This window comes from Urocitellus parryii, chromosome 15, assembly GCF_045843805.1.
Source record: "Urocitellus parryii isolate mUroPar1 chromosome 15, mUroPar1.hap1, whole genome shotgun sequence".
Lineage (NCBI taxonomy): Eukaryota > Metazoa > Chordata > Mammalia > Rodentia > Sciuridae > Urocitellus > Urocitellus parryii.
In genome coordinates, this window is record NC_135545.1 from 24,284,961 (window position 1) to 24,296,899 (window position 11,939).

Genomic DNA, 11,939 nt, shown 5'->3' on the forward strand with positions numbered 1-11,939 from the left:
TAGTAAATAGGCAGATGACTCCAGATCAAAGCACCCAGCTAGGGAGATTAATTAGACTAAAAGCAGCCTAGGCTCTACTCACCAAAGTTTGTGTCACCATGTGGGACTGCTTCAACCCAAAAGAATGAGACTTTTGTTTTTTTAATTTGCACTAAAGTATCCTGAGGTTCTTACAGTCGGTTCTGTTTTAGGTGACCTTCATTCCATCTTTCCCTCCATGCCTCCCTCTAGGTAAGACCCATTCCAGATGTCCGTCCCTCACCCTTTAGGTTTTATTGACTCTCCTCTCTCTCATGGATGAGAAGACTTTAGCAGGCTGTTGAGGGAGAGGCAGAAGAGTACCAATTCAGTTTCTTTACCCCAACATAATCTCTGGATGCCATAGAGTAACTATAATCTGGATAGCCATGTCTCCACTATGTGAATGGCTTTCATTGTTAGTAATATGATTTCCATTTCTTCAAATACTGTTCTCTGAGAGCCTGGAGGCACTTGCATAGGCTTCTCATCTCCTTGGAGTCCTTTTTATACCCAGATTTTTCCATGGTTGACTCCTAAATATCTTTTGCATACATATACAATTGAAGTTGTTGTACATTCCTCCCATGAAGAATCCCAAAAACTCATCAGCAAATCTAAATTTTCTACCATGCCAGTACCTTTCAGTCTTCATGTTCTGCCAGAGGCTGGGAAGGTATCAGGCTAAACTACATGAAAGTGCCCTTTTGTATGTCAAAATGAAAATGTTCTATTTTGAGAGAAACACATCAATTTGAATGTGTGGTGTGAGTGTGTGTGTGAAAACACGCACAGGTGCACACAGGCACACATGCTACAGCTCAAACCCAGTGACTGTACATGCAAAACATATCTCTATCATAGCTATATCCCCAGCAAAAAATAAATATCCAACCAAAATATGCATTGTTAGCATTAACTATTATCACCAAGTGATTAGTATTCCCCAAAAGATAAATTTCTCAAAATAATGTCGTAAAATATTAAATGACATATACAATGTTCATGAAATTCAGCACTGTTTAAAATTTATTTAAATCCTCTGAAAAAGGTCTAGTGAGTAAAAATGAATGTGACACAATTTCTCAGTCCAATTCTGTTAACTTTGCTATGATATCTTGTGCTGTCTGTGACTGAATGCTATCCCAGAAAAGTATAGATCCAAGTCTGCTAACCAAATGCAGAATGATTCTAGATCAATTTTTATGCATAATGTCAACTTCTTCACAATACAATGTTAATTAGATTTGCCCAGGTTAAAGAAGCAGTAATGAAATACCCTTTTTGCAGACCACCTACAGTTACCAGGATCTTTTTTGGTTGTAACAATGGCTTTAACAAATGTTTGGGAACTTACCAACATCAATTGTTGATCAGATTACTTTCAATTGCCATGTATGTATTCATTTTTTTCATTAAAGCTGATGATCCTCTCCAAAATTTTAACCATCTCAGCCTGTGATCATCCATCAACTGGTGTGGTACCTACCTACTTGTCCAATTTTTTCACTTTCCCTATTGCAGCCAGATGATGAGCAACTGTTGTAGCAGAAACTCCTAAGTCTGCAGCAAGGCCTCGAATTGCTTTTTTGGGGTTAGCCTCCACCAGAGCTCTCAGGTGATCTTCATCTAAAACAGATTTGGGTCTCCCTCGAGGCTCATTTTTCAGACTCAGATCCCCAGAACGAAATTTTTCAAACCACCAACGGATGGTCCTTTCACTAACAGAGCCTTCTCCAAAGACAGAATTGATGTTCCTACTTGCCATGGCTGCACTATGTCCTAGTTTAAATTCATATAAAAAAAGTATTCACAAATCTTTCAAAGATATGGTATTATTCACCTCTGTGGAGAAAATAAACCATAAAAACTCAATCAAAGAAAACTGAAGAGTACAGTACTATTAAAAATACTAAAGAGCACAGGTAAAAATAGACCTGATATCAACTTTACCGATTGTGGTAAAGTTTCAACTGATCAAACATCAGCAATTTCACTTGGAGGATACAACTTTTTGCCACTGTATTCAGCTGCTGTCAGTTCATATTAGGTGGGTATTTCTTTTAGGCCTTTTGGCTTTCTCTGACATTAATATAATTTTCCATAATTTTATAATCATCTACCATAGAAGACAATGCTTTCAAACTAAAATGAGTTGTGCTTTCGAATTCAAGAACTCAGTGCCTACCAAACAATTTTTTTAGTAGTAGGGATCTAGTACAATTTAAGAGTTGGGGGTAAATTCTCCCATAATGGACTGATAAGCCTATTTCTTATGCTTTTTGAAAAAAATTCATTTTTACATCTGTCTCTTCCCCATTTCATATGTTCTGACATATGAACATATGTACATTTCATATGTACTTCACAACCTTTTTTTTTAGAATTTTTTTAATATTTATTTTTTAGTTTTAGGTAGACACAGTATCTTTATTTTATTTTTATGTGGTGTTGAGGATCGAACCCAGTGCCTCGCACATACCAGGCGAGTGTGCTACCACTTGAGCCACATCCCCAGCCCCACAACCTTCTTATGTTCCCTAAATCTTTATGTAGAATTTATCTTCTTTAACCTACCTCTCTATTTTGACCTTTTTGGTTCATTCTTACTTTTGGTGTACATGAATAAAAGTAATATTTTAGGGGAATAAAAGAACCAACTGTCCAAGTTCACATTTTTTCCCCCAGCAGGCACATATGGCACTAGAATCCACTGTCTAGGGTGTTTCTGAAAACTACAACCACAATAAACTCATTCCCAAGTCCACCAAAGGGTTTTTAAAAAGTACAGAGTGATTCAGCAGAATTTAAATCTGGTCAACATGTGAGTTGAGAGGAATCTTGGGGTAGGAGGAAGGGAACTTTACTTTTTAGCAACTTATAAATACATATACAGCCCCTTATACATATCCCTCCATGGCAACTTTCCTGCCTCCAAAATGGAGAAGAAGAAAAAGGAAAGGTCTCGGTTCCTTTTTGTCCTCACTTAAAACTCCAGTTTAAACTTGAAATAAATTGGTAATTAATCTTTTATTACCAAGGCAGGAAAAAAAATCTGATCTCAACCATAGTATATTGTTACTAAAAACAAAAAAATAGGTATATTGCAACAGTAAGACAATGAGAGAAGTGAATAACTTTATTTTAGTTTCCAATATAAGGAAAGCAATTACCCTGTTGTTACTAAATGAACAAAAATGGAGGAACAAAATTTTCCAAAATATAGATTTCATTAATATGAGATGCTACCTCTCCTACTCCAAACACACTAATTAAAAACAAAAAGCCAGGGGCTGGGATTGTGGCTCAGCGGTAAAGAGCTCCTATCTCAGTATCCCAAATAGCTAGTGCAGCATGTGCAAGGCCCTGAATTCAATCCTCAGCATCACATAAAGATAAATAAATAGAATAAAGGTAGTAAGTCCAAATATAACTAAAAAACAAATAAAAATAAAAAATAAAAAGCCAAACTACATAGCCCAAAAATACATAAAAATAATGGATCTGAAACAGATATTTTTAAACAAATATGCTTAAAATGTTCAAAAGGAAAACTTCTGACTTCATTAGGCAAAACTGGATACTATAAAAAGAATATTTATTTATTTAAATCCTGCTGTATATTTAGTTGTCATGTCTTTTTAGTCTCATCCAATTCATGACAGTTCCTCAGTTTTGTCTTTCTTTTTTCTTTTCTCTTCCATTTTTGAGTGCTGGGGATTGAACCAGTAGCACTCTATCACTGCATTACATCCTTTTTATTCTTTTTAATTTATTTTTAATTTTTTTTAGTTATTGATGGACCTTTATTTTTGTTCACTTATTTATATGTGGTGCTGAGAATCAAATCCAGTGCCTCACACATGTGAAGCAAGCACACAGTCCCAACCCCAGTCCCCCTTTTTATTTTTGAGACAAGGTCTTACTATGTTGCCCAGGCTGGCCTCAAACTTGTGATCCTCCTACCTCAGTATCCCAAATAGCTGGGGTTATAGGAGTATGCCAATGTATTTAGGTTCTTTCTTATCTGTTGACTTTGAGTTTTCTGAAGAATTATCTCGACAAATGTTATTATCTCATTTGGGTTTGGCCCATAGTTCCTTTTTTTTTTTTTAAAGGTGGGGGGGGGAGAAAGAGAATTTTTTAATATTTATTTTTTAGTTTTCGGTGGACACAACATCTTTATTTTATTTTTATGTGGTGCTGAGGCTCGAACCCAGCGCCCCACGCATGCCAGGCAAGCGCTTTACTGCTTGAGCCATATCCCCAGCCCTGGCCCATACTTTCTAATGACTGGCCTGGGGCCTACGCATTTTCAGCAAGAATGCACAAAAATGCATTCTTTCAGTGCATCACATCATAAGATCCATGATACCAGTATGTTTTATTATGATACTGACTTTGGTAATTTGGTTAAATTAATTTTTGTCAGATGTCATCACTATAAAGTTACTGTTTCCTTTTGTGGTTAATGAAGATCTTGAGGAAGATACTTGAAGATTATAAATTTTGTTTCTCCTCAAATTTTCACCCACTAATTTTATGATTCATCAGAGAATCATATTTGTGGCAATTATTTATGTGTTTTGTTAATGCCGATTTCCTATTTCCTGTGTTCCTTCCACATTTATTAACTGGAAATCTCCTATAAGGAAGAACTGTCCCTTCTACCCTATTTATTTATTTATGTATGCAAGGATATTTACTTTATTCTATGGATTATGATTCAATGGTAACAGTATTTATTTATTTGTTTGTTTGTTTATTTATTTATTTATGGTGCCAGGGATTGAACTCAGGGGCACTCAACCACTGAGCCACATCCCCAGCCCTATTTTGTATTTTAATTAGAGACAGGGTCTCACTGAGTTGCTTAGTGCCTCACTGTTGCTGAGGCTGGCTTTTAATTTGTGATCCTCCTATCTCAGCCTCCCAAGTCACTAGGATTATAAGTGCTCACCACTAACATTATTTATTTTGCTCAGGTTGTTTCAACTTTAGCTATTCTTCAGTTGGCTCCCATATTCTTTCAACAATATTGGCCCTGAAATGTTTTTTTAAAGCATTTCATTGTTTTCATGCATACTTCATGATATTCCAGCTTTCCCTAGTATTTTCCCTGTCCCAGTCCTAGAATTGACCACTTCCCCAAATAGCTCTGATTCCTTTTATTAGAGAATTGTGTTTAGAAACAAAAGTCTACTCAGGAGACTTCGAGACAAGAAGACTGCTTGAGCCCAGGAAGCCAGCCTGGGTAACATAGCAGGACCCCTGTCTCAAAAAAATAAAAAAGGAAAGAAAAAGAGAAGACAAACGTGGGTGCAAGGATTCTTTATTACTACTGGGATGTTAGTTAATGCTTCTAGTCCCTCTCAGTGGACACAGTTAGGAAATACATATATTCATATTAACCCACACATATACAGACTATCTCAAATTTCCACCCAGTACAGTTTATTTTAGTTACCCTTTTCATTATTTATAAGACACCGAGTTCTTATCTAAAATACATTTACCTATGTGCAATTTTAGTACATATATAGTTTCAGAATCTCTAATTCATATCCCTATGAGACATGCATTTATTGACTATATTACAGCATTTATATTACTAAATATTATTTATAATAATTTAATAACATTATTAAATATTATTTGTTTGTTGAACTTCTGGGTTCAATCCCCATTACAAAAAAAAAGGAAAATAACAAATGTTGGGATATGGAAAAATTGGAACTCTCATATATTACTTGCAGGAAAGTAAAATGGTGCACCTCAAAAAATTTGAACATATAATACCATATGATCCAGCAATTCCACTCCCACCATATATCTAAAAGAATTGAAAGCAGGGACTCAAACAGAAACTTGTATAATGATGTTCAGCATCAGAGGCATTCACAATGTGTGTATACAATAGAATATTATCCAGCCATTTAAAAATGAAATTTTGATATATGCTACAATATAGATGGACCTTAGAAACATAATACACAGTGAAATAAGCCAGACACAAAAAGACAAATATTGTATGACTCCACTTATGTTAAGTCCCTAGAGTAGCCAAAATCAGAGAGAGAAAGAAGAATAGAGATTACCAGGGGCAGGAGGGAGTAAAAAAAAGGGGGAGACTGTTTACTGGGTACAGAAATTATGTTGGGAATGCAAAAAACATTTTGAGTATAAACAGTGGTGATAGGTACAAACATTAAAAATGTTTTCAATGTCATGGAATTACACACTTAGAAATGGTTAAAAGGATGAATACTATGTCATGCATATATTACCACAATAAGAGAAAAAAAGAAAAAGTCTACTTTTTTTCTTAATGATTTGTCATCTGTCCATATAAATTTGGGTCTAATCCTGTACTTTTTTTTTTTGAGGTGGGGGTAGTGGGGATTTAACCAAGGGGCACTTAACCACTGAGCCACATTCCTAGCCCTTTTTATTTTTTTTTTCATCCTTTTTTTTAAATTTATTTTTTTAATGTTGGTTGTTCAAAACATTACATAGTTCTTGATATATCATATTTCACATTTTGATTCAAGCGGGTTATGAACTCCCATTTTACCCCGTATACAGCTTGCAGAATCACATCAGTTACACTTCATTGCTTTACATATTGATAAACTCATGTCTGTTGTATTCTGCTGCCTTTCCTATCCTCTATTATCCCCCCTCCCCTCCCCTCCCCTCCCCTCTTCTCTCTCTACCCCCACTACTGTAATTCATTCCTCCCCCTTGTACTGTTTTTCCCTTTCCCCTCACTTCCTCTTGTATGTAATTTTGTATAACCCTGAGGGTCTGCTTCCATTTCCATGCAATTTCCCTTCTCTCTCCCTTTCCCTCCCACCTCTCATCCTTGTTTAATGTTGGTCGTCTTCTTGTGCTCTTCTTCCCTAGTCTGTTCTTAGTTACTCTCCTTATATCAAAGGAGACATTTGGCATTTGTTTTTTAGGGCTTGGCTAGCTTCGCTTAGCATAATCTGCTCTAATGCCATCCATTTCCCACCAAATTCTATGATTTTGTCATTTTTTACTGCAGAGTAATACTCCATTGTGTATAAATGCCACATTTTTTTTTATCCATTCGTCTATTGAAGGGCATCTAGGTTGATTCCACAGTCTTGCTATTGTGAATTGTGCTGCTATGAACATCGATGTAGCAGTGTCCCTGTAGCATGCTCTTTTTAGGTCTTTAGGGAATAGACCGAGAAGGGGAATGGCTGGGTCAAATAGTGGTTCCATTCCCAGCTTTCCAAGAAATCTCCATACCGCTTTCCAAATTGGCTGCACCAATTTGCAGTCCCACCAACAATGTACAAGTGTACCCTTTTCCCCACAACCTCACCAGCACTTATTGTTGTTCGACTTCATAATTGCTGCCAATCTTACTGGAGTGAGATGGTGTCTTAGGGTGGTTTTGATTTGCATTTCTCTGACTGCTAGAGATGGTGAGCATTTTTTCATGTACTTATTGATTGATTGTATGTCCTCCTCTGAGAAGTGTCTATTCAAGTCCTTGGCCCATTTGTTGATTGGGTTATTTGTTATCTTATTGTCTAATTTTCTGAGTTCTTTATATATTCTGGATATTAGGGCTCTATCTGAAGTGTGAGGAGTAAAGATTTGTTCCCATGATGTAGGCTCCCTATTTACCTCTCTTATTGTTTCTTTTGCTGAGAAAAAACTTTTTAGTTTAAGTAAGTCCCATTTGTTGATTCTAGATGTTAACTCTTGTGCTATGGGTGTTCTATTGAGGAATTTGGAGCCCGACCCCACAGCATGTAGGTCGTAGCCAACTTTCTCTTCTATCAGATGCCGTGTCTCTGATTTGATATCAAGCTCCTTGATCCATTTTGAGTTAACTTTTGTGCTTGGCGAGAGAAAGGGATTCAGATTCATTTTGTTGCATATGGATTTCCAGTTTTCCCAGTACCATTTGTTGAAGATGCTATCCTTCCTCCATTGCATGCTTTTAGCCCCTTTATCAAATATAAGAAAGTTGTAATTTTGTGGGTTGGTTTCTGTGTCCTCTATTCTGTACCATTGGTCCACCCGCCTGTTTTGGTACCAGTACCATGCTGTTTTTGTTACTATTGCTCTGTAGTATAGTTTGAGATCTGGAATCGCTATACCACCTGATTCACACTTCCTGCTTAGTATTGTTTTTGCTATTCTGGGTCTTTTATTCTTCCATATGAATTTCATGATTGCTTTCTCCATTTCTACAAGAAATGCCGTTGGGATTTTGATTGGCATTGCATTAAACCTATAGAGAACTTTTGGTAATATCGCCATTTTGATGATGTTAGTTCTGCCTATCCATGAACAGGGTATGTTTTTCCATCTTCTAAGGTCTTCTTCAATTTCTCTTTTTAGGGTTCTGTAGTTTTCATTGTATAAGTCTTTCACCTCTTTTGTTAGGTTGATTCCCAAGTATTTTATTCTTTTTGAGGATATTGTGAACGGCGTGGTTGTCCTCGTTTCCATTTCAGAGGATTTGTCACTGATATACAGGAATGCCTTTGATTTATGCGTGTTGATTTTATAACCTGCCACTTTGCTGAATTCATTTATTATCTCTAATAGTTTCTTTGTAGACCCTTTTGGGTCTTCTAGGTATAGGATCATATCATCTGCAAATAGTGATAATTTAAGTTCTTCTTTTCCTATTTTTATGCCTTTAATTTCTTTCGTCTGTCTAATTGCTCTGGCCAGTGTTTCGAGAACTATGTTGAACAGAAGTGGTGAAAGAGGGCATCCCTGTCTTGTTCCAGATCTTAGAGGGAATGCCTTCTAAGATTAGCATAAATTGAGGCTTAGCATAAATTGCTTTTACAATGTTGAGGTATGTTCCTGTTATCCCTAGTTTTTCAAGAGTTTTGAACATAAAGGGATGCTGTACTTTGTCGAATGCTTTTTCTGCATCTATCGAGATGATCATATGGTTCTTATTTTTAAGTCTATTGATGTGGTGAATAACATTTATTGATTTCCGTATATTGAACCAACCTTGCATACCAGGGATGAATCCTACTTGATCATGGTGCACAATTTTTTTGATATGTTTTTGTATCCGATTCGCCAGAATTTTATTGAGGACTTTTGCATCTAGGTTCGTTAGAGATATTGGTCTATAGTTTTCTTTCTTTGAAGTGTCTTTGTCTGGTTTCGGAATCAGGGTGATGTTAGCCTCATAGAATGAATTTGGTAGTTCTCCCTCTTTTTCTATTTCCTGAAATAGCTTGAAAAGTATTGGTATTAGTTCCTCTTTAAAGGTTTTGTAAAACTCTGCTGTATACCCGTCCGGTCCTGGGCTTTTCTTAGATGGTAATCTTTTGATGGTTTCTTCTATTTCCTCAATTGATATTGGTCTGTTTAGGTTGTCTATATCCTCCTGACTCAATCTGGGCAGATTATATGACTTAAGAAATTTATCGATGCCTTCACTATCTTCTATTTTATTGGAGTATAAGGATTCAAAATAATTTCTGATTATCTTCTGTATTTCTGAAGTGTCTGTTGTGATATTGCCTCTTTCATCCCGTATGCTGGTAATTTGAGTTCTCTCTCTTCTTCTCTTCGTTAGCATGGCTAAGGGTCTGTCAATTTTATTTATTTTTTCAAAGAACCAACTTTTAGTTTTGTCAATTTTTTCAATTGTTTCTTTTGTTTCGATTTCATTAATTTCAGCTCTGATTTTAATTATTTCTTGCCTTCTACTTCTTTTGCTGTTGTTTTGCTCTTCTTTTTCTAGGATTTTGAGATGAAGTATGAGATCATTTATTTGTTGGTTTTTTCTTTTTTTAAGGAATGCACTCCAAGCAATGAATTTTCCTCTTAGAACTGCTTTCAATGTGTCCCATAGATTCCGATATGTTGTGTCTGTGTTTTCATTTAACTCTAAGAATTTTTTAATTTCCTCCTTGATGTCTTCTAAAACCCATTGATCATTCAGTAACCTATTGTTCATTCTCCAAGTGATGCATGATTTTTCCTTCCTTCTTATATCGTTGATTTTCAGTTTCATTCCATTGTGATCAGATAAGATGCATGGTATTATCTCTACTCCTTTATATTGACTAAGAGTTTCCCTGTGACATAATATATGATCTATTTTTGAGAAGGATCCATGTGCTGCTGAGAAAAAAGTGTAGCTGCTTGATGTTGGGTGGTATATTCTATATGTGTCAATTAAGTCTAGGTTGTTAATTGTATTATTGAGTTCTATAGTTTCCTTATTCAGCTTTTGTTTGGAAGATCTGTCCAGTGGTGAGAGAGGTGTGTTAAAGTCTCCCATGATTATTGTATGGTGGTCTATTAGACTCTTGAACTTGAGAAGAGTTTGCTTAATGAACATAGCAGCCCCGTTGTTTGGGGCATATATATTTATGATTGTTATGTCTTGTTGGTGTATGGTTCCCTTGAGCAGTATGTAGTGTCGCTCTTTATCCCTTCTGATTAACTTTGGCTTGAAATCTATTTTATTTGATATGAGTATGGACACTCCTGCTTGTTTCCGCAGTCCATATGAGTGATATGATTTTTCCCAACCTTTCACCTTCAGTCTATGTATATCTTTTCCTATCAAATGCGTCTCCTGCAGGCAGCATATTGTTGGGTCTTGTTTTGTGATCCATTCAACTAACCTGTGTCTCTTAATTGGTGAGTTTAAGCCATTAACATTTAGGGTTATTATTGAGATATGGTTTGTTCTTCCAGCCATAGTTTGTTTATTAATGCTATTAAACCTGATTTGTTTTCCTCTTTGATTATTTTCCCCCCTTTACTGTCCTACCTCCCACTGTTGGTTTTCATTGTTGTTTTCCATTTCCTCTTCCTGTAGTGTTTTGCCAAGGTTTTTTGAAGAGATGGTTTTCTAGCTGCAAATTCTTTTAACTTTTGTTTGTCGTGGAATGTTTTAATTTCATCTTCCATCCTGAAGCTTAATTTCACGGGATACCCGATTTTTGGTTGGAACCCATTTTCTTTTAGCGTTTGAAATATGTTATTTCAGTATCTTCTAGCTTTTAGAGTCTGTGTTGAGAGATCAGCTGTTATCCTAATTGGTTTACCCCTAAATGTAATCTGCTTCCTTTCTCTTGTAGCTTTTAAAATTCTCTCCTTATTCTGTATGTTGGACATCTTCATTATAATGTGTCTAGGTGTGGATCTCTTATGATTTTGCACATTCGGCGTCCTGTAGGCTTCTAGGATTTGGGATTCTGTCTCATTCTTCAAGTCTGTGAAGTTTTCATGTATTATTTCACTGAAAAGATTGCTTAATCCTTTGGTTTGGAGCTCTGTGCCTTCCTGTATCCCAATGACTCTTAAGTTTGGTCTTTTGATATTATCCCATAGTTCTTGAATGTTCTGCTCATGGTTTCTTAGTAGACTTGCTGAGCTATCTATGTTCTTTTCAAGTTGAAATACTCTGTCTTCATTGTCTGATGTTCTATCTTCTAAGTGATCCACTCTGCTGGTAGTATTCTCAATTGAGTTTTTAAGTTGGTTTATTGTTTCCTGCATTTCTAGGATTTCTATTTGTTTGTTTTTTATTACCTCTATCTCCCTGTGAAATTGATCTTTTACTTCCTGGATTTGTTTGTCAATGTGATCTTTCATTGTCTGATTTTGCTGTCTCATGTCTTCCTTGAGACTCCAGATCATCTGAAGCATGTATGTCCTGAGCTCTCTATCTGACATTCCATCTGTTGCAGCTATTACCTCTTCTAAAGTTGAGTTGACCTGCATTGCCTGTGGTCCTTTCTTTCCTTGTCGTTTCATACTGCTGGCGTTTCTTTCTGCTTGGTGAAATTGTTGTGTCTTTGAAATTTTCCCTCTATTTATTTATATTGCTCTTATATAGTTGAAAAATCACCCTTGCAGGGCAGGTAGTAGCTGTGATCCTCCTC